The sequence below is a fragment of the Caretta caretta genome, chromosome 4 (genome assembly GCF_965140235.1).
Source record: "Caretta caretta isolate rCarCar2 chromosome 4, rCarCar1.hap1, whole genome shotgun sequence".
NCBI classification, from domain to species: domain Eukaryota; kingdom Metazoa; phylum Chordata; order Testudines; family Cheloniidae; genus Caretta; species Caretta caretta.
The window spans coordinates 54,182,480-54,204,558 of NC_134209.1; the positions used below are offsets into that span (position 1 = coordinate 54,182,480).

The 22,079-nt window shown below is 38.8% G+C and overlaps 1 long non-coding RNA gene across 1 annotated transcript in view; it reads right to left on the bottom strand.

Moving 5' to 3' along the window:
- LOC142071753 (uncharacterized) overlaps positions 1-22,079 on the bottom strand; it is a 72,703-nt gene that overhangs the window by 39,327 nt on the left and 11,297 nt on the right. Inside the window, exon 2 of the long non-coding RNA XR_012667944.1 lies at positions 7,647-7,766. This is a non-coding gene — a long non-coding RNA (uncharacterized LOC142071753). The remainder of the gene's footprint in view (positions 1-7,646; positions 7,767-22,079) is intronic.

A 22,079-nucleotide genomic window follows, 5' to 3' on the forward strand; every position in this document is an offset into this window, starting at 1 on the left:
CTATCAAATACACTGTATAACACCTTTTTGGCTCATGTAATTCTGTGATTAGAACAGCTTCCAACAATGACACAAAGAAATGCTACAGAAAGAAAAAACCCTTTGAGGCAGCTAAAAGAATCCCTTCAAACAAATGTGAATTCTTTCATTTTTACCTGTAAGAAATCAAAAAAGTCAGACATTACTTTGGAGACATAACTATATGTACTTAAATAAAGTATGAGAATGGAGAAGTTCTAAACCAGAAGATATTATGGACAGGTCTCTCCTGCTAAAGATGAAAAAGCTGTTTTCCCATCTGCTGCTATTCAAGGCAGAATATTGTGCCAATGACTTTGGGTTATTAAAACAACACTATTTATCATTTCTACATAATAGAAATTCATCCAAGGAGAATTCACATTTGTAAAGTGTTTTGATAAGTCCCATGTTACCTCCATGATGTACAACAGGTAAGCATTATACTGCTTATCTTATTAGTGAGTATTCGGAGGCATAGAGATATTTTTTAATAAAATTTGGAGCACTGGAGATAATCCAGAAGACTGGAAGAAAGCGAATATTGTGCAAGTTTTAAAAAGGGTAATTACCAGAATGACCCACATAATTATAGGCCTGTCAGCCTGACATTGATCTGGGACAAGATAATAGTGCACCTGACAAGGGATTTGGATAATAAAGAATTAAAAGAGGGTAATATAATTAATGCAGATCAACATGGATTTATGGGAAATAGATCCTTCTTAAATTTGTTTGATATCTTTTTTTGGACAAGATTACAAATAAATAAAGGTAATCGTGTTGATGTAACACGGACTTCTGTTCGACGTTCGACTTGGTACAACATGACATTTTGATTAAGAAACTAGAATTATACAAATTCAATATGGCGCACACTAAATGGATTAAGAACTGGTTAACTGATAGGTGTCAAAAATGTAATTGTAAATGGGGAATCGTCATCAGGCAAGTGTGTTTTCAGCAGGGTCCCGCAGGGATTGGTTCTTGTCCCTATACTAGCTAATATTTTTCTCAATAACCTGGATGAAAATATAAAATCATCACTGATAAAATTTGCAGATGACACAAAAATTGGGGGAAGCCAATTCTTGCATCAGTTTAACAAAATTACAGATGGAGACACAAAACGATCCTTTCATTCTCATGCTGCTTTCTGAAACTTTCCTCCTGTTCTCTCTTAGACATAACAGATTCATAGATTTCATGGCCAGAAATGATCAACTAGTCCAGCCTTCAAGGCAAGAAGGGAGCCACAGAGACTGGAACAAGGTCACGCAGAATTTCAGTGGTAGAACTGGGAATAAAAGCCAGAGTTCCTGGGTCCCAGGATGTGACACTCTCTCATAGACCATGGGGCCTCCCTGTGGGAGCATCCCCATCAACTTCTATGGTGACTAGAGAGCTACCTATGCTAAATGCTCACTACCCATATGTGCAGTAGAGACCATACCTCCATCAAACTGAGGTGGGTCAGAAGTACTGTACATACTAGGCAGGTTATTATAGCACCAGAGAAGTCACCAATTACCACTATGATGCTGTTTCCAGAAGTACCTTCTGCAGTTGGTATGTCTAGAAAGCAAAAATTAACAGTTGTCCCTTGCAGGTAAATAAGAGAATGAGGAGCCAATGCTAGATACAGGAACCCTGATTATTCTTTTGAAGAGTACATTGTTTTGAAGAGAGATTTTCAAAACTGCCTATGAGATTTAGGACAAGTTCCAATGAAAGTCAATTCACACCATCAATTCTTTAGTCACATTTGAAAATCTCACCTATAACACATTCTAAAACATTTCTTCAGCCTGAATTTAAGGGGACAAACAGAACCCACCAAGTATCTTTAGAACACAGGCCTGCTCTAAACACTCACTTATAGGTAAGCCATTAGATGGAACTGTTAGGTTTAGTGTGAACCAATATTATATTCCACATGATTTAAACAGTTCACACTAGTAGTAGGCTACCAATTCATAACAAAAATTGATGAATATGTCCTCCTTATTCACAAATTGTCCACAAAATGATCACAATTGCTTTAGATGTATTTATTATTCAAAATTATTAACAGATGATTTCTGCAAATAATTCTTCACCTGCAAGTTTGTTTCATTTACAATATGAGCAGTAAGAGTGCACATATAAACCACATAGTATTTGCATAGTCAAACTGATGGAGATTAACTTTTAGAATCAGTTCCATTGTGAGCACAAGTGAATATAAATTTAAAATTTACTTTCTGTAAATATTCAGCAATATTCATTTTAAAATTGCTTCTTCAAACAATATTCCTGTTAGTAAATTAATTTGACAGGATATTCACAGAAAACAAACACAAAAGATGTTTGAACTGTACTTACTTCCAAATCTTAGGGCTAGATCCAGTTCCCAGACAAAGTCCATAGGAAAGGAGGAAAACACCAGAAAGACTCCCTCAGAGATTTAAAGTGACTTCATTTCAAACTTCAACTGTTCACTTTTCTTTTCTTTCTTTCTTTTTTTTTTTGCATTATTCACCCATTTCTAAGGTCACATAATCCTCAGTTTAACATATTCTATTTTGTTGAATGCAGGTTGACATTCCACACTCATCACCAAGATATCTGTTCAGTACAGAAACAATAAGTGTCTCAATTTCACATTTAACCTAGCTACAGCAGGGAGGATCAAAAATGTTTTCTCTATTCCATTATTCTCTCCTTCCCTTCCTTATAATCCATCTTTTTTCCTTCCAGTCCTAAACTCCACAGCCTCTCCCTTGTTTCTCTAACTTCTGATTCTTTCATCTTCTGCCCCAACACATCTTTCAGATCTTGCCTTCCATATCCCCTCCATCTTCACCCTTTTTTTCCCTATTATATGATTTTTACAACTATACTCTTCTCCTTTATAGTGATCAATAATAACAAGCATAATAATTGCAAGGTGACAATAACAAAAAAAATCAATCTTTTCAAACAGTCCTCCCAAGTCTATTAAAAAGCCACAAAACTTATCCAGGAATGCAGACTAGCTCATGTTATATTTACAGGCTTATTTTCATTAATTTAAAAAATGTGCTAAGCTTCTCTTTCTCACCAACAGAGGTTGGTCCAATAAAAGATATTACCTCACCCACCTTATCTCTCTAATATCCTGGGACCAACATGACTACAACACCACAGCATATAATTTGCAAGTAGAATGCTGTTCCTGCAGGGAGCCCACTGAATTTCCTTGAAACTGCCAGGAAGTTATAATAGCAAAACCAAGGCTGGTCTCATATATCATTGTGTCATCTATCCACAAGATATCAGTGTAGGACTAAGACTATTTTTTTTTTAAATTAAGTGACTATACTTTCTCGTAAGTACTCCAGAGCTTTGACGTCAACAGGGCTCTACATGGGTGTACTACCCTGCCTGTAAACATGTTGCAAGATTAGGGCCTATAATAGGAAATTACCACACTTCAGCTTTTATCCCCCATTTTCAAATTAGTGCTGGTGAAAGATGAATGATTAATAGCCATAGAAAATCAAATCCTCTATTTACCCACAGAGAGTGGGCAGCCCTGGAACTATGTTCCTTCCCAGACCTGGAGGAACTACCTCTGGGATAAAATTGTTTAGATTCTCTTACCATTTCAGTCTATTTGTCTTTCTGCTGCAAATGCCAGCAGACATGCCAATTCTGATAGCAGAAAGTGTAATCTGACAAAACTAAAAGCAGTTTAATAATGTTTAAAATACACACAGAGCAATAAATACGGTCAATAATTGGAGGAAGTGTTTGTGAAAAGCAACCAAATCTAGTACACTTGCACTGACCATACTCTGCCTGCCTGCAATACATATATTGTTTAATGTAGCTGACCTAAGGACAAGATTTCAATTCCCTGTTTGCCATTTTTCAAAATAAAAAGGCCTGTGATGACAGGTGACTGGTAATTGCAAAGGCAATTATGCTGATGCTATTGACAGATGTCTGGGAATGTGCATTTCCTTGTAAATTGGTGCCATGGGAAAACATGCTGCACTATATAACTGATGTAACATTCTCACTGTAAATTGACCTGTGTAAAATCTGAATGATCCTGCATGTAAAAGGGATGATGGTGGGTAATAGAGACCAGTCACATAGTCTTGGCATCTGTACTGCACACCCTGAAGCAGAAGTCTGGAAGACACCATCTCAGCACTTAAGACTTTCAAGCTCTAGTCTTACATCTCGATCTTCAGGACAGGATCCATATGTAAAATCTTGCCTTTCCTTTCCCCAAAAACATTCTCAAAGGGTATATTACATGAAATGTATTAAGAGTTTTAAAAAGCCAAATACCCTGCACAGCCTTTTTTCTTTTTCAATTTTATATTTATTGCAATGCTCTGGATACACATTAACTTTAATTACTTTATTTAATATGGTTTCACCTGTCTTAAAATGGTAGCTACAAGCACCTTGCCAAATGGACTGAAAAGTGCCTAACTACACTTTAGCTTCCATTTGTATTGTATCCTTCCTTTATCATGCTTCCTAAATAACAACCGATATCCTGATCAGCAGTAGCTCTATTCCATTAGAAGAAAACCCTGGCTGTGTAGTGAATAATGAAACTGTGGTACTTGATTTTTATGTGCTGAGCCATTAATTTAGGAATTCTGCCCATGTACAGAGACAGCAGCTATTCTATTGCGAAAGTTGCAGCAGCCTACCATTTACAGGAGATACACACAGAGTTCTCTCTTTATAGACTTTATTTTTGCTTTAATTTGCTGTTTTCCTTAAACTAAAAATAATTCAAACTGTATAGGATTACTCTTTGGTTATGGCAAAAAACACAATACGTACCAACGACAATTACTACACTGTCAAGACAGTAGCCTTTTTTGTTCTCATACCAGTAAGTTCTTCATGAGGTTGCTGGGCATTTTTCTGGGTAGGATGAAGTAAATACCTAAAAATCATCCACTTGTAAACATAGGAAAATTAATAGAAACTGAGGAAAATTCTTCCGTAATAATGTCTACAATTAATTGGAAAAGATGCTTCTAAAGTATACCTGCCACCGTATCCAATATTTTCTGTTTTTAAAAAATGTATTGTACAGTAAGCATAACTAAAGTAGATACATTTAGTAATTACATTCACTACAGATCCCACAATGCACTTTATCAGCTGTCCCAGTATTTTCAGACCAAGGTGATTTAGGCTGCAAATGATCACAGCTGCACGTGTAGTAGTTGTCTTACCACAGATATAGTAAATAAACAGAGAAGGCAAAATAGATATCACAGTAACTAGAAATTCTTATGTAAGCAATAACACACAGCAGGGATTTGTGTCAGTTTCAAAGGCTCTTGTTCCATGTATGGTACCAAGTTACCACAGCAATGACCCTTTGAAGAGGAAATGCCAGCAGCTGAATTTGTGGACAGCTTGGGCCAATCCCAAACAGCCCCCAAAATGAAGTGGATTATATTTTAATGCAAAAAGGCCTGATTTAGGTCAAAATCAGTCTAATTAAATTCATTCTTAATTTAATGTGAAGGTTTTTTTCCATAGCTGTGCTGGAGGTAAAGAAGGAGTTTTTGACTGTGCCACAATCTCTGCAAAATAGAACTGTTCCAGATGGCAGACAGGCTTGGTTGCAAAATGAATATTTTGCTCTGTGCGGAATGACCCTCTGCTTTGCAGATAAGGTAGCTCAGATTCAGACCAGAATTTTTGCCACTCTGGGAAAGATAAATATGAAGTTTTCTGTGCTTGAGTTTTGGCCAGAGTCTCTTACATTCTGGAGGTTCTTGGGGAGCTGTGGATTACAATCTGGACTAATGTGACATTTGACTCATTAAACCCAATGGTGAAACACTGAGCCAGTTCTTGGAAGAAATTGTTACTGTGCTTTTGTGAAGGCAGGATGCCAAACTCCTTTAAAGAACTAATTGTTATACAGGAAGCCATCTCTGGATGCTTGCTGACAATTTCATTGTCTATCGCTGTGTGTGGAGGTCACATCAATTAAGTATCAAGTGGCTACGGGAGGAATAAAAATGGTATAGCTCCAAGCAGTGTTGGAAAAGCCATTTTTATTCAAAGCTAAGAACCTACACCATGAACAAAGTCTCATTCTCCTGAATGAGTCTTGGAATGCGGTCAGTTCCAGAGAGAAAAAACACATTTAGTCCACAACTTAACCTTCCCTTACCTAGGGGAATTTTTACAAGCTAGAAGACTGGCATCAAACTCCCCATCAGCTAGGCAGAAGGTTGGCCACCAGAAACCTGTTGCTGAATCACTCAATTCCATCTCAGACTTTGGGTGACTGTTTTTGGGGTGCTTCTAAACTAATGTATTTTATATGTGTGCTTTGTATTCAATAAAAACAAGGATTTTTGGGTGGAAACACTCTTGTGTGTACCAATCATTTATCAGACTGAGGTGCTGTGTCCCCCACTGATTTATTTCCTGACATTGCCTGGAAAACAGAGATTAGTTACCATAGCTTTGGGTTCAGTAGATAATCCCAGGTAACTGATGTATCCTATCTAACTCTTTATTGGGTATAATGGGGATTAGAAAGGGGGCCTCAGAAAGCAGGAATGATTTAATCAATGAAATGTTGTTCTTAACTCTGGAGATAGTACAACTAGGTATACATATGGTAATAGTGTGGATTCCAGTGCATGTTGGGATATCAGGTCATGAAATTAAAAATAAGGAGGTTGATATGAAGATGCCTCTGAGTAAACAGACTTCAAAAGTTTGGTTAAGAGAGAATTTAAGAAGGAATGTCAAAAACTATGGACCAAAGAGAAAAAAAGATAAAGTTTCTATGAAATACATCTTAAACTCAAGGATAACGGTACACCTGATAGTTATAACAGAAGAAGTGAAGTAACTATATTTAGAGTGACCTGAATGATAATTTATATTTACTAAAAAAGCTCAACAATGGATTGTGCGATACATGCAAAGTCCAAGAAACAGTTGTGCATCTGCTGTGGCCATGCAGGGAAAATTACACAGAAAGAAAAATTATGAACAACTGAGACACCTCAAGATGAAATAATATAGTCTGGAGGGATTGGTGAGAGTACCTGGAAAGTAGGCTAGCATTAACAAAGCATGATTTCCCTTTTTTAAGGATACAGGACTGGGTAAGAGGATACAGATATTTGTTTATATGAAAACTGTGATAGGTGGTGGTCATAGTCTCACGTGCTGAGGCTGCTGAACCATATAATGACAAAGAACAAAAGAAAGGAGGAAATCATCTGTAGTCACAGAGTCAACAAAGGAAAATGTTGCTGTTGTGCTTTTGGTGTCACTACTATACCATGGTATGATTTATTTCAAATTATAATCCCTGCTTTGAATCTCCTCCCTGACTCACATGTGTAGTAATAATTTTCCACACATAATAAGGGTTTGGGCTCAAACATCCCCTACAGTACCTGAGATAGCAGGTGACAAGTAAAATGTATCGCATTGCAATTTTAACTACGTCTGGCTTGAGTGTATATCTTATAATTAAACTTCCAGAAAGATTTGTTTCAATAACCTCCTCCTGCCTTCCCTCTATGACAGGGAAGAGTAGAAGAAAATAACTAAATAAAAAATGTGGATACTGAAAGTATTCTTACCAGTGAGAATGCTGTATGATCCCTGTATGTTTGTTTGGAGAACGGGGATTGCGCATCCATTCCACTGGTAGGTCTTTCCTTTAGTGCTCATGAAGAAGGGGTGCAGAGGCTGTCCCTTTCCTGGAGTTCTACAAGAAAGGAATTCAGAGGATGAGGATTCAGAGAAGGCAAAAGGATGGAGTGTAGTGGAAAGGTAACCTAAATGTTCTGAATAGCACTACCGCCCATGTTTAGCCTCACCTGTCCACATTTCCCATGCAGAAACTTGAGAGAGAGATAATAGAGCTCAGAGTTATTCCTTCAACCTACATGATTTCTTCCAACTATACACATTTAATTTAAAAACACAAAGTGAGACTATATGCATGAGGAGGAGAAATTTTGAAGGCTAAATACACAGAAACAGGCTTTGGAAGCAAGAATAATGTAGAGTGCTCATTCATTTGAAAAATACTTGCTGATGAGCGACGGATTATCAAGGTTTTTGTCAGCTAACAATTCTAGGGTACAACAGATTGTTTAATGGACTAATTTAATCAAAGGGACAGCCAAAATGAACTGACAATATGAACAGGTAATGATAAAAGAAAAGGAGTACTTGTGGCCCCTTAGAGACTAACCAATTTATTTGAGCATAAGCTTTCGTGAGCTACAGCTCACTCTCACAAAAGCTTATGCTCAAATAAATTGGTTAGTCTCTAAGGGGCCACAAGTACTCCTTTTCTTTTTGAGAATACAGACTAACACGGCTGTTACTCTGAAACCCGTCATAATGATAAAAGGTAATTGTAGCACAGAGTGGGGATAATACTGGACTGCCCCAACCATATTTATGATGACTGATGAAGGTTTAATATAGTTGCTAATAATCTGGGGCTATTGTATGTGACAAAATTATTGAAGCTAATCAAGACTAGACAACACTGAAGAATTTCACAAAAAGCTAAGAAAGCTCAGTGACCGGGCAACTTAATGATACAGGAAATTCAGTGTAAACAAGTGCAAGTTAATGCAAATTGAAAAGAACAAACTGAATTGCTCCTACATAGATGATGAGGGTATGTCTACACAGCAACTAGACACCCATGGCTGGCCTGTGCCAGCCAATTCGGGCTCATGGGGCTCAGGCTGAGAGGCTGTTTCATTGCTGTGTAGGCTTCCGGGCTCAGGACGGAGCCCGAGCTCTGGGACTCCCCCACCTTGCAGGGTTCAAAGAGATTAAGTTTTATTTAAAAATGGATACAAAATAATATTTTAAAATGTTATAATGTCATTACATAAACCAATTATCTGCCTTAAATACCAGGTTTAGTTCTGGTCACCCCATCTCAAAAAAGATATAGAAGTATATAAAGAATTAGCAAGAAGTAGAAAAGGTCAAGAGAGGCAATTAAAGTCATAGGAAGATTGTTCTGTAACCAGAGTGTTAAACATAATTAAATGAGGCAGGAATCCTATGGAAAAAGTAGTATGCAATCATGTAATTACAGACTGTATCATAATTAGAACTGAGCGGCATTTTTCAAAAAGTTTATTTGTTAAAAAATGCAGTTTCAGATAACAGAACTAGTGGTAAATTTGTCATGAATTTCCCACACGGTTTTGGCCTAAAAAAAATTGGGGGTGGTTGGTGCTAGATCCATAAAGGAGGAGGAGGAGGCAGTAGTGCTGACTTTATCGTTTTTAGCCCCATTGTTACATCACTTACCCGGGAAATAGAAAAGATTCAGATTCCATTCCCCTTGGTACCTAATGTAGAGAAGGGATTTGAACTCAGATCTCCCACCTCTCAGGAGAATGCTCTAGCTACTTGGATATTCTAGGACACATCACCATTAAATCTCTCCTGTTAAAGTTGCTCCACTTTGTATAAATAATTAAATAGTCATTGAAGCAGGGACCTGAAGTGGAATTTCCTTCATCCCAGGCTAGAGCCCTAATCACTGAGCTAAATTAGGTGAGTGACCTAACCACTGCATCCTCTGCTGGACATTTTGTGAACCTAGCCATATTAAAATGCACAGAAACAAAATGTGTCAGCTCAAACAACATGTTTCATTTGAGCCCAAAACAGACTTTTTTGATTCACCAAAACTTGATTTGGTTTGACCCAAAACAATTTTTTTTTAATTTTTCATATCTGCCAGAAAACTGATCAGGTATGCACCCAGCTTAAATCCTAATGCATATTCAAAAGCAGGATCAAAATAAGGTTGCACAGAAAACCGTAATTCTGGCATTTCCTAATTTTTGCATGCTTGACTTTTCAACATTAAGGTTCTCCTAACCACGTTTTTGTATATTTAAAATGATCAATAATAATATTTAGCAGTTATAGAGCATGCTACTAAATGAGAATTGTAAAGAAAGTCCCTGGCAAATAGCAAACTATAATTTCCTTATGTACTCAAAATTTTATTCTTATTTCACCCATATACTGTAAGTTTTGCCTCAAGGTCATTTTATTCATCAGAATACATAACATATGCTGCAAGTCCAGGTTCTGATCTTACATTACTTATAACTGCTTCTGATTTACAAGACTACCTTCTTCACATTACTACCAGTATAGCATACATAGTTAAGACAAGGAAAATTCCCAACACTATCAAGCCTGGTGTAAATTGTAATGGAAGTTTAGCACATAAACTCCATATGTTAAAAGGAGAATATAACCCCAAAATGGGTTTATGCAAAAAATCCTTAGAATATTTTTATTTGGAAAAAAAATTTAAATGCAGCCAGCAGCTTTTATTTTCCCTCAAAGGGCACTAAGACTACATTGTGGACTAATCAGCTTAGTTTTAAAATAAATGAATTAAAAGCTATTTTGATTGTTATGGCATCCTCAAAAGAAAACATCTGAAAAGACTAACTTTTATGTTAGGAGCGTCATCTTCTTTATTTTCCTGCCTCCTCAGATGTGTGTGGCATCTACCAGTTTCCAACATTTATTTCAGTCTTGTGTTGGTCTGTTCAGGCTTCTGAGTGTCATGTTGATGTATTTAGCTTCTTAATTGTTCTGCATAATATTTATCTAGGTCACTCTCTTTCAAGGTGGCGTCCATATTCTCACTTGACATTGAAGTCATGTTGGTGGCATCCTTAAAGCATGTCCTAAATGTCCATTGTCATCTTCTTACCAAATTTGATGCTTTAGGTTGGTTTGCCCTACTTAGAATTTCTAATGTTGCAAGAAACTCTTTCCAATGGCCGCTGAAGGTTTTCTGCAGGCATTTACTTTGGAATGAGTTAATCTTCCAATTTCTTTCTAGATTTCCATGACTCTGCTCCTAAAGGAGGATGGACATGATGCCAGTGTTAAAAAATTTGAATTTTTGTATCAGTGCCGATCATATTACGTTTCCAAATCTTTTAGTTTATGAAAGTTGTTTGCTGCTTTTTATATCTGCTGCTTGACATCTAGCATGGTATCACCATCATTGCCCATCTCACTCCTAGATAGGTAAAATGACTTAGTTCCTCTAGTATTTCTCCATTTACCCGATGGTTGCTTTTGGGACACTGAGAGCCATATATTTTCTCTTCCCCTAGTTAGAAGTGTGCTACATTTTTTTCATATTTCATGAATTTTAAAAATTATTCTTAGGTTGAGATTGTGTGTACTAGCATGAAGTTAACATGTAGGTCCAAGTTATATAAAAAACACTAAAAAAGACATCTATATTGAACCTGCTTGGAACCTGAGACTTATTTGGAAAGGTACAAACAGATAACACTACAATAATAAGAAGAGGACAAAAGGTTTTGTATTAACATGCACATTTATTTCTACTTTCCTCTGCTTTCCAGAGTCAAGTATTTGTGAGAACCAGAAAACCACATGAGGATTTATCCATCTGTGGGTCATTGTGCTTAGTGAATGGGAAATATTCAATGAATCCTGGTAGTGCCCCGGTTAGCAAGTTATTCAATCACATGGAGAAGCACACTGGAAGAGAAGGGTCAAATTCTTTTCACAGGGATGGTGCTCACAAATACTCTGATGAACTGTTGGAATGTGAAAGATATAAGGGAAAATATTTGACACTTAGGACATTGATTTAAATGTGTCATTGAATAATCATATATGATGCATGAAACAATCCAGAAAATCACTAATGGCTAAATCCCAGCAAGGAAGGAATCATTTATAAATGAACACGTCTTTGCAAATGTTCCTGTCGCCACCAATGAGAGAGACCAGATTAAGTGAAAATATAAAATCTTGAGACCCTTTTCCACCATTAGATTCATTTAATATCTTCATAACTAGCTAGCTAGATAAATGACATGGAGTTCTCTTCTGACAGCCTTCAAATTTCAATACATTCTTGACTATTCTTAATAGCACAATTATTATTATTAATTAGGCTGCTTGTTGCTGTACAGTCCACAAAGGAAGATGGTCCATTCCTCAAAGAACTGGATATCAAAAGTAGACAAACAAAGCAGTTCATATATATAATATCTTGGCTGACCAGTTCACAGTCCGGTCACTAAGGGATGATATTTTAAGGGGGTGGTAAGGTGGATTATTATTAATAGTTCACAGGACTGCATTTATTTAAGGAGAAATTTGAATAAAGAGTATTATCTACTAGCACAGAAGTGGAAGACTGCCCCAGAGACAGGAGTGGCACAGAGGAAGATACACAGATTAAACTGGGGGCTGACTCATCATCCCCCTACACTTTATGCTGTTATTATCAGTATAAAGGGGGTGACAAACTGTACTATTCTTATATGGTAGAGTCCTGAACACCTTTTACACTAATGTAAATGACTACACAATGTGCAGGGCCAGGGTAAATCAGGGACAAAGGGAAAGGAGAAGAGCAAGTCCTGTGTGGTGCATGAAAGGGAATACAACAAGATTAAGACAGAGAAATAAGCAGTAGGGTAGTTGTGTACAACCTTAAACGTGAGGGTGAAGAGCTTCAACTTCATGTGAAAGGTTCATAGGAGCCAGTGAAAGAAACCAGATTCAGAACAGGGAGTGGCATGGTCTGAGTACTGGGAAAATAAGTTCATTTTAATAGCAGCATTTGGGATGGACAGTAGAAGAGATAAATTAAAGGTAAGAGAAGATGAAATTTTAATAGCTGAGGTGGAAAATGATCCAGACATGCACAAGTGTTATAGGTGACTCTCTCAAGAGCAAGGAGCAAAATTGTTGTGCGATGTATTTTTCAAAGGATTATATTGATTGCTTAGTAGCAAATGCAAAATAATTTCAATTATAATCCCTCTTTACACCCTCATAATTCATGAAGGCAAAGGGGCAGAGAGTCACTTTTTGTAAAAGAAGTTTGCAGAATACTTATCTACATGACAGGAACATTGGGAGGTGTGAAAATATTATTTATACTGACACATAAGACTTCATGGTATTTATAGAAAAAAATATGCCTTAATTTATCAGTGCTCATAAAGAATTTTCAGAGGTTCAGATGGAATGCCCTCTTGTAGTACAAAGCTATTATTCTGAACAGGATACAACATCTGAGAGGAAGACAATCACACTACAAATCCATGTTGAAGACTGCACACACAAAAAGAAACAGGACATCTGCAGGCCATGAAGTATCAATAAACAAGGAAGATCATGTCCCTCTCACCCCTTCCTCCAAGCTTTTTTTTTCTTTTTCTTAGGTATTGAGTACAAGCGTGAATAAGCTATAACACTGATTTATCTGATAGATTATTTTATCAGTCTTTCACATGAACTGTTTCATTATTATACCTTAAACTTGTCAAGGGAAAGCCTAATACATTACAACTGGCACATTCTTTGTTGACAGTGAGGTAAAAGTTTAGCTGCATAGGTCTTGCTCTTACTAATTGTGATGTTGTTGTTAGACACAGGTCCAAGAGACAGCTAAAGTTCTCTCTGTCAGCAGAAAACTTGGCACTGCCATTTTGATTTTTAGGCCTCATTGTGACAGACTTACAATTCCACAGTCTTTATCAAACAAACTGCTAGGAGGTATTTTTTTGTTTTGTTTTATTTTTCAAAACTATTTCTACAGAGATAGCCAGCTGGAATCTATTGATGGGCTCTGTGTATGTGTTATGGGGGAGGTGGAAGGGGTAAGATGGGGGAAAGGACAAAGAGGGAGACTGGACAGAGTTGGGGGAGCTGTAGGGGGCCTCAGTCTCCATACGTACTTCACCAAGTATAATTGCTTTATTCTGGAATCACTTTTGTAAATGAGTGTAAGATTGCATGTGGGACAGAGCAGGTCAGAGAAAGCAATTTTATGGTTCTTGTTTTCATTGGCAATTGTAGAAAGTTAAAACCCTTTATGACTTCATCCTGAATTTGCTATCATAACAACTTATTTTTGAATTGCTGCCTTTGGAAAGTGTACCTTAGTAGGATGCATTTTCCTCACTGTTCGAGCCCTCACAAATCAACACAACCTGCCACACATTTTAACCAAAACATCTGAGAATTTACTTTGAACAGCTTTGATATGCTTGATTTGAGCTGGATTCCAAAAGCCATTGTGAACCTGATCATTATTTTCCCACTAAAGAAAACCGACACACTGAATTTCTATTTGTCAGTTCACCACTTGCATAGACTTCTTGAGTGAGGATTTCAGAAACTGCCAGCCAAGTAGCTAATATCCTTGTTTTTACTGACAAGAAAATCCTGCCTGCTCCACTGTATAGAGAAGCAGCCCCCTAACTTTTTTTAAGTTTTAAGTTAACTCTGGTGCTATGTATGTGATCTATGGCTACCCAATACATAGTCATATGTCTAAAGAAGAGCTGTGTGTTTCTATCTAAACCTATAAATATCTCTCCCAAAATAAGCAGTCTCTCATTTTTTCTGCACCTATTCTAGCCTGTCAGTACACATGTAAATAAGAATCCACTTTAGATGAAAAGTGATACCCGATCAAGAGTGATTTTTCTTTCTGTGCACAGAATCAGTAGATAACTTATTTGTAGTTGCAGTGTGTTGTTTTTAGAGTTTAAAAAACTCTTTTCATTGCACAGCTCAGTGACTGCTCAGTAAACAAAAAGAAGACTATTTAGACAAAAGAGGCTACCACCATTATACTTTACATCCAGAAGAGAATACAAAGTGATTTCTCAACCTCTACTGACCTCTGCTCAGCAGTCTGACTTGGAGTGGTGTGACACTTAACTGAGCCATTTAAAATAAATATCCTAGAAGTTGAAGCAACATTGTCCAGCTGTAAGATAATCACTGGTACTAATGTTCATTGTGTATTTGCATTGTTTTACAGAAGAGAACCTACTTTCAGTTCTAAGCTTTCTGAAGTCATTTACACAAGCTTTTTTTAGAAACTAAATTTCCCAATTACAGTATAAATATTCTCTGGATATCATTTTATGCTACAAAAAAATCATATAGCCACAATTCATACTGTTACTTTAATTATGCATCTGTGTAATTTGATGTGCAACTGGAGATTGACTTAGACTCCAGCCACATGTTGCTGGAGCACACACTAGTAGCTGCCACACCAGTGACATACAGTTGGATGGTCCTTTGATGTTATACTGAAAGATGGCTTCTGTCTAGAGGAGATCTCTTCAAATGAAGCCCACAAAAGTTTGTTTTCAAATTTGTACAAGAATTTCACCTCAAATAAATTAAAAACTTGATTTTCAAATGACTGAACCCTGAAACAACTGTTATTCATCCAAATAAGCAGCCAGGAGTGAGTGAGCACTCATCTTCCAAACCTTCCTTTCTCCTCTAGCAGAGACTTGTTAGTAGGCTCCACTTATGTATCAGCAGTAGAGCAAAAACAATACAGCACAGCACTGACCTCAATGTGATTCCACCTGAGCACAGGGTTCACTCAAGTAGTTCTCAATGCACGATTGCGGCCGGTAGCAAGAGTGGGTTGAGAGAATCCCTGCCCAAGATGCCCATCAAAGAGTCACACAGCTGTAAGGGTGCATCCATGCATTTCTCAATGCAGAATCAGAGCCTTAGTGTGTTGGAATTCTAGTTGCAAATGGCGCAATCACCTTCTTGCATGTATTAAGTAATTTCTTCTATGCTAACGCCTCAGGAGGGTTTTTAGGAACCTTGTCCCCCCTGCAGTGTCAATCAGTCCCCCATATAAAATATGCCATGTGCATTGCATTTACTGGTCTATAATTTTCTGTCAGCACTAAAGTTATTCACCCAAAATAATTGTTTGTGTGGTCCCAGATGTGAAGGGTGTAGTCAAATCTCTGTCTGGTTCATTTAATTACCCCTGTGCCAGGGCTCTAAGGAGGGGCTTGTGGAACTCTGTCCCCCTGTTGTGCTAATAAGTGGAGTCCCACAAAACATACTAACTGGCAATGAAAAGCAGACGACAGGAAATTTTTTCTGACAAATTTAGGCCTCAGGCAGATGCATGAGACATATTAGCACCAGCAGAGCTTCAGATACACAGCCTGTCATTTCTGCTAGTCACGAATCACAGCAAGAGGAAATGGCCTGGTCGAACTGGACAAGTCAAGTTCAAGGTCTTGGTCCATATCTTTCAGGTGTTCATGGGCCTGAGCCCAGATAGCAAGAAAAAAAAATCATCTAAAAGTTCTGGAATTGAGACCCTGCTTGACAACTCTGCTCCTCTGGCACAATGGAACTTTTTATCACAAGTGTAAATCTCGCCTGTTCATGAAACAGCTTTGCCAGGGGCTAGCCAGGGACAAGAGAAGGACTGCCACAGGAATGAAGAATCATCACAAACCTCACTACGTGCTGCTCCAAGTGCATTTCTTCAACTTGACTTCTCTAATATAAATCGCAGAGCAATGTGTACATACTAAAAAAATGCAAAAAACCCCACTTCATTGTACACCCAATTCTCAATTTGGGGAGAGAATGAGAATGAAAATGAACCATACATGACAGATGTTAGGATATTTAGTGCGCACCTGGAGGGCACTCATATACTACCACAATGTGGACAGTATAAGAACACATAAAGAACAGAATAAACTAGCATGAAGCTTCCATTCAGACTCCTTTTTTACCCAGCCAGATTGGTAAATGTGGGTCAGTGAGACTCAGGGCCTTAGTGGTCAAAATGCAAAGCACACATACCACCCGGATAAGGAAAAGAAACAGAGCAGAAACAGCACTGGGGATAGTCAGTCTGGGACCCTCCACTTTCCTCTACACCCCTAAAACCTGGATTAGATTTGGGGCACCCTACCTCAGCCACATGAGCTTGGGGAATGTACAAAATAACAGCTCCTGTGGGGAGCCAGTCCAGGAGCACTGGAAGACTTCTTATAAGAAGCAGATGGAGCACTTTCTATCATTAGATTGTGACTTTTTCAGTTGAGCCTCAGGGCATTACATTTTGCTTATTGTTTGGCTGTTAGTTTAGATCTCCTCCCATCACAGGCAGCAGGTGGCTAGGGCTAGAATGGGCTCAGCCCCTCTCCCTCAATCTATTTCTGCCTTGTCATTTTCTGAGCCATCCCACTGCACATGTGAAAGCCCAGCTCAGCAAGCAAAGCCCTGGCCAGGAAGGGGGTGAGGTGGGCGAGGAATCGAAGCGGGAGAGCCCCATGTGCACACTGGATTAATCTGCAGGTGGAGCGAGATTGCTCAGTCCTGGCAGAGGGCACTGACTCCTTAGCAGTGCTTCCTGGGAAGTTTGAAAAGTGCCAGTGTTGGGAGGCTGCACTGGGCGGTGAAGCTCAGGAGCCATGTCAGGAGTGGGAGCAATGATGGGAGCCCCGGGTGAGTGGGAGAGAACTGTTCAAGTAAAGATCCTGGGGGGTTCCCAAGAGGAGTTGGGGCTGGCATAGAGCAGAGAGTCCCCATGTTGGGAATAGGAATGAGGTTCTCTGGGAAAGGGTGAGACTCCCAGGAGACGGGGGGGATCCTGAAGCCCTGAATCTGGTGGCACCAAAGTCAGGAATGGGACACAGGGAGAGGGCCCCACCTGTGCAAAGACACATGTGTTAAGTGTCACTGTGGCAGGCTCCTCCGAATCTGTGATTGGCAAGAGCCCATGGGCTTGAACAGGAGCCACTGCTGAGGGTTGAGTGCTAGGCAAGCTCAGCTCCCCAAAAAGAATCTTTTCATCAGCCATCTATGCCTCCCAACCCTTTTCCTCATAGCCTTTCCACTGCCAGCCTCACTTTCCCTGTCCCCTATGTTCCCCTCCAGCCTCTGTTCCCCGTCCACTGCCCCTTCTTTCCTCTCCCCGCCTCCTCTTCCCTCTCCCTTCAACCTCCCTTCCTCCCATTAACTGATGCTCTCCTGGCTTTTGCTCCCCACTGCAACCCAACCTCTGTAATAAAATTTAAAAAAATAACCCCACACAAACCCCACACACAGAACCCCGACACCTAACAGTTAAAAAATGTGGAAATAAAAATGACATTTGCTAGCCATCGTTTTGTTCTCTCTGCTTGTATGTACTATGCACTTCTCCTTTGCCTTTCTTTTCAGTTCAGATTGTAAGCTCTTTGATGGAGGGACTGACTCTTATTCCATGTTTCTACAGTACTTAAAACAATGGACCCAAACTCTTGGTTTGGCTTTGTAGGCACCAGTGTAATGCAAATAATAACTAGTAACAACCACCATTCTGAAACAGCAGAGGTAATAGAAACTCTACCACTGCTTCCTACTGCTCCTCTTGGGCAAACTTGCCTAATACGTCACCATTCTATTACTGCATGTCCCTGTTGAGAGGGTGCACTGGATGGTTTTCAGGTTGGTTTTGTTTCTTGTTTTGTTTTTAATTCTTTCCCCTTCACCCCCAAACATTACAAGGGCAATAGGAGAATATTTTGTTGTCATTTAAACTATTTTTGTGGCATATTGGATGAAATTCTGTTGTTTCCCTATTCAATAAGCCACATTACACAAGTGGATACAAACTCTAATGCAATGATTCCAGCAATATTGTCTCACTACAGAACAGGAGTCTGAGAGGAACCCATATGGAGGCTGAAGTGGGGCTCTTTGTACTGCACTTCCATGCACATACACATTCACATTTTGATCACTTGGGTCACAGGATGGCAGATTTACACTGTTAAATAGTGTTGATTTTGTATGTATTTTATTTATTTCTTTTGATTTCTATAAATCAAAAGTGGCTATCCCAGGTTCTAGGCATCCACTGCAGACTTTTGGTATTCATCAAGGCAAGTCTGAAGACTGTTTTTCCCTCCAATTTTTTGTGATTTTTTTTCCCCTTGGTTCATTGTTTTGTGGTTTGGGGTCACCTTTTTTGTTGAGAGCTCTCTTTTTTATTATTCTGAATTTATAGGGCATTTCTTTGAGTGTATTGCCTTCTTTGCTTAAAATTTAATAAAGCAAAATTGAAAAATTAAGATACTTAGAGGCCTTTGGACATCCATAGTTGATAGCTAGGTTTCAGAGTAACAGCCGTGTTAGTCTGTATTCGCAAAAAGAAAAGGAGTACTTGTGGCACCTTAGAGACTAACCAATTTATTTGAGCATAAGCTTTCGTGAGCTACAGCTCACTTCATCAGATGCATACTGTGGAAAATACAGAAGATGTTTTTATACACAGAGACCATGAAAAAATGGGTGTTTATCACTACAAAAGGTTTTCTCTCCCCCCACCCCACTCTCCTGCTGGTAATAGCTTATCTAAAGTGATCACTCTCCTTACAATGTGTATGATAATCAAGGTGATAGCTAAACTTATATCAACATTAATAACTAGGTCAGTCTTTAGCAGTTGCAGCATTTTGTAGTTTATCTTTTATCTGGTGTGGTACTTATTCATAGACTTAGCACAAGTTTTCTCTCAATGGAATTTTTAAAATTACCCCTCTCTCTGACAAACACTCTTACAACTGCCTCAGATTTCCACATGAAACCATGTTCATATGCCATTACTGTCTCAACAGAGTAGATTTCCCTAATGCTACTGTGTGCATATGTTCAGTAGCTTGGCTGGATCATATCTCTTGGGGAGAGGGGCGGCTCCGACTCAAACCAAATCAGCTCTAATGTGGAAATAGAAAAGAACAAAGGTAGATGGAGAGCGTGAGTGTAGAATGTTAGGAAAGTAGGCCAATAGACTCAGGTGGGGCATATTGCTTTTTTTAGCATCAGTTTCTGTTTTTCAGTTGTAGGCCAATATGTGAAACCAACATTTCAGTAATCCAATGTACATTAGAGGCAAGAGATCTCTATGCAGTAAGGAGGCTACTAGGGGATGCAGATTCATTTAATTAAATACTTAGTGACATGAACCTCCACAGATGGGGCTGTGAGATTGTGACTGCTTTCAGTTTAGTTCTGTATAATTTTTGTTCCATGCAGTGCAGTCTTCCATGCAGTGCAGTTTTCCTAAATCCGATGTCTAGGTATGCTGAGAGTCTTAATTCCTCATACAAGTTATTTGACAAGTAGCAGCTTCCACCCAAGGGAGCTGCGGTAGCAGCCAGGTTCAAAGAAGAAGAGATAGGGAGTAAGTGATTCAGGAGACTTGAACTGAGAAGGGGATAGTCAGGTAAATAAATTCAAGACCTTGAGATCTAAAAATGGACTTATGTCCCTACTTCCATTTAATTTTACAAACCACATAGAGCTAGTACTGAAATGTACTTTAAGAGAAGAGGCTGCAGTTTTAATTAAAACTGAATTTGAGATATATATTTTTGGATTGCAAGGGAGATTTCATCTCTTTCTGGTGTATAGGAGATGGATTTATTTAAATTGTAATTTTAACTGTGTGGAGTTCAAAGCAAGAGAAATGAAAATGAAATCTTGTATGTGCACCAGGTTGATTTTTGATATTTCTCTACTATTTTGCATCATGTTTTAATTAAAGGAAGGAAGGACAGTACTGAGATTTCTGGAGTTCCTACAAGGTGTGGAGTTCAGTCAACGAAAGCAAAATGTTTCAGATTATTTTAAAAAAAGACAATAGTGTCCAGAAGCAGCAGCGCTTTTCATATATAGAAGGTGAGTGCAACTGCTAGGTAGGGCTGCTGCTCTTGCATCCTCATCAGAGTGGTATACAAATGAGGTATCCTCAGAGTGGCAGGCCTCTTGCCTACATTACAAAAGCAGAGGTACTCGGCATGGTCACGCAGGGGAAGGACATGGGAGCTGCAGATTAAACTAAACAAGAACCACAAGAATTATCATCTGTATAATAAAATCATTTATCCCTACTGTGATGTTGCACTCCATATGCATTATGAAATATGCTTAAGAATATGGCATAACTGGAATATGCTTTACACTAAATATCCCTTGTATGGTGCCATTAGAAAGTTTGTAACCTAGTAAGTGTGTTCATCCTATTTGTTTGCATGTATTATTTCTATGTCCAAAGTTAGGAGGATAAGATATAAACTTGTATCACTGATGTAAACTTATTAAGTGGCGGCCATTAAGGGTGCTCCAGAAACAATCAGTTGTAAATGGCCTTAGTTACTTGAAGGCCTTCCTGTGTACCTGTGGGCCAGCACAGGGGGAATGGAGACTAGGGGGTTTTACAGTGACATGTGACCATGTCACCTGATAATGAAATCCATCTTAAATCCGGTATTTTTCCATTAAGAAGGGGGGGGGGGGCCCGCAGAGACAAAAGATTCCCGCCTTGTGCCAAAGCTATAAAAGGGGGTGGAGTAGGACAAAAGGGGCTGCCAGTCATGAGAAAACCCTGCCTACCACCTGAGATGTCTGCTGGATCTAAAAAAGACTGTACCAGGAGACAGGATTGGGCCCAGACTAGGAAGGAGTCTAGTCTGTGAAAGAAGCTTATTGGAACATCTCTGAGGGTGAGCTATTACCTGTAATCAGTTTCTTAATGTATTAGGCTTAGATTTGTGTGGTTTTGCTTTATTTTGCTTGGTCACTTACTTTCTTCTATCTGTTAGTACTTGAAACCACTTAATTCCTACTTTTTATACTTAATAAAATCACTTTTGTTTATTAGTAAACCCAGAGTGACTGATTAATACCTGGGGGAGCAAACAGCTGTGCAAATCTCTCTATCAGTGTTATAGAGGGCAGACAATTTATGAATTTACCCTGTATAAGCTTTATACAGAGTAAAACAGATTTATTTGGGGTTTGGATCCCATCAGGAACTGGGTGTCTGGGTGCTGGAGAGGTAACCTACTGAGCTGTTTTTGGTTAAAGTCTGCAGCTTGGGGGGCGTGGCCCAGACCCTGAGTCTGTACTGCAGCAGGCTAGCGTGTCTGGCTCAACAAGGCAGGGCTCTGAAGTCCCAAGCTGGTAGGGAAAACGGGCTCAGAGGTAATTTCAGCACATCAGGTGACAGTCCCAAGGGAGGTCTCTGTGACCAAAACCATCATGCTTACCCTGCTATTCCATGTCTAATCAAGTTCAGTATTATAGGAATGGAATTAATCTCTAACTACCTGATCATATCACCTATCTCATGCTAGAAGCAATAGAATTCCAGC